General features: G+C 47.6%; 1 protein-coding gene across 5 annotated transcripts in view; it reads right to left on the bottom strand.

Annotated features, from left to right (window-relative positions):
- The window catches only part of KCNN2 (potassium calcium-activated channel subfamily N member 2), an 89826-nt gene that overhangs the window by 74830 nt on the left and 14007 nt on the right, over positions 1–989 (bottom strand). The gene's annotated exons all lie outside the window — the stretch shown is intronic.

Here is a 989-nt window from a genome sequence, read left to right as displayed (position 1 = left end):
ATTTTAGCAGTTCCTGAAATCCAGTAAGAAGTCCCATCCACCTTTCTTCTCAGGAATGATGAAATATTTTGAGTATAACCCTTTCCCCATGAGGAAGATATAGACTGAGTGCTAGCTGTAGAATGGAGTCCATGCCTTCTCTGAAAAGTCTCTTGAGGAGTCCCTAGTGGGTTGGGACTGAGTAACATGAAATTTGACTGAGTGGTGTATAGAAAGAATTTTCAGAATTTGCCTGTCAACTTCTATGCTGTTAAAAAAATATTAGGGGTGCTGACAGATGTGCAAGCCCCCACTAATTCATGGTGCTTTACATAAAGCGCCATGAGTTAGAGCGCCACCCGCCGCCGCTGCCCAACCCAATGGATGTTCACCTGTTGGGTCTGGGGGGAAAGGCAGGGGGGGCAGGGGAAATTGAGCCTGCCTGCCTGCAAGCAAGCAACAAGCATAGGAGCCATCCCTCTCTTCAGCCCTGCCCCTCCCCCTTCCAGCTCTGGGGCTGTCAAGAGGAAGGGAGAGAGGAGTGGGGAGAGGAAGCCCAAGCTGGAGGGAAGGCAGGAGTGGCTCCCCGCTGGGGGCTTCCCCCCCTTCCTGCTGATAGCCCTGGGGGAGGGGCTGGGCTGCATCAGCCCAGCTCCAATCACATGAAAAATTAACCCTAGGAAATACAAGTTCCCTTAAGTGCTCTAAAATACAGCACCTTTATCTGATACCTCATTTGATATGGGTTGTTTTTTTTGCATGATTGTCAATTTAAAAAACTCTGCAGCTGTGCATGTGTCATGGCACAGCTATAGAGTACTTTCATGGGGCCAATTGCATAAAAAAACAACAACTTCTGTCTGTGCCTTAAGACAGCTCTTGCAAAGGGTGGTACATTAGGAAGCAAGGGCTAGCTCCAGGAACTGATGTATTGGTCTCAAGAGCCCTTTCAAAACCTATATGAAAACTAAATGGATATGAAGGAGAAAAGAATAATTGGCCTTTTCCTT

This window comes from Alligator sinensis, unplaced genomic scaffold (genome assembly GCF_000455745.1).
Source record: "Alligator sinensis unplaced genomic scaffold, ASM45574v1 scaffold225_1, whole genome shotgun sequence".
NCBI classification, from domain to species: Eukaryota; Metazoa; Chordata; order Crocodylia; family Alligatoridae; genus Alligator; species Alligator sinensis.
The sequence above is the reverse complement of the archived record's forward strand: the minus strand, read 5'-3'. Positions and strand labels throughout refer to the sequence as shown.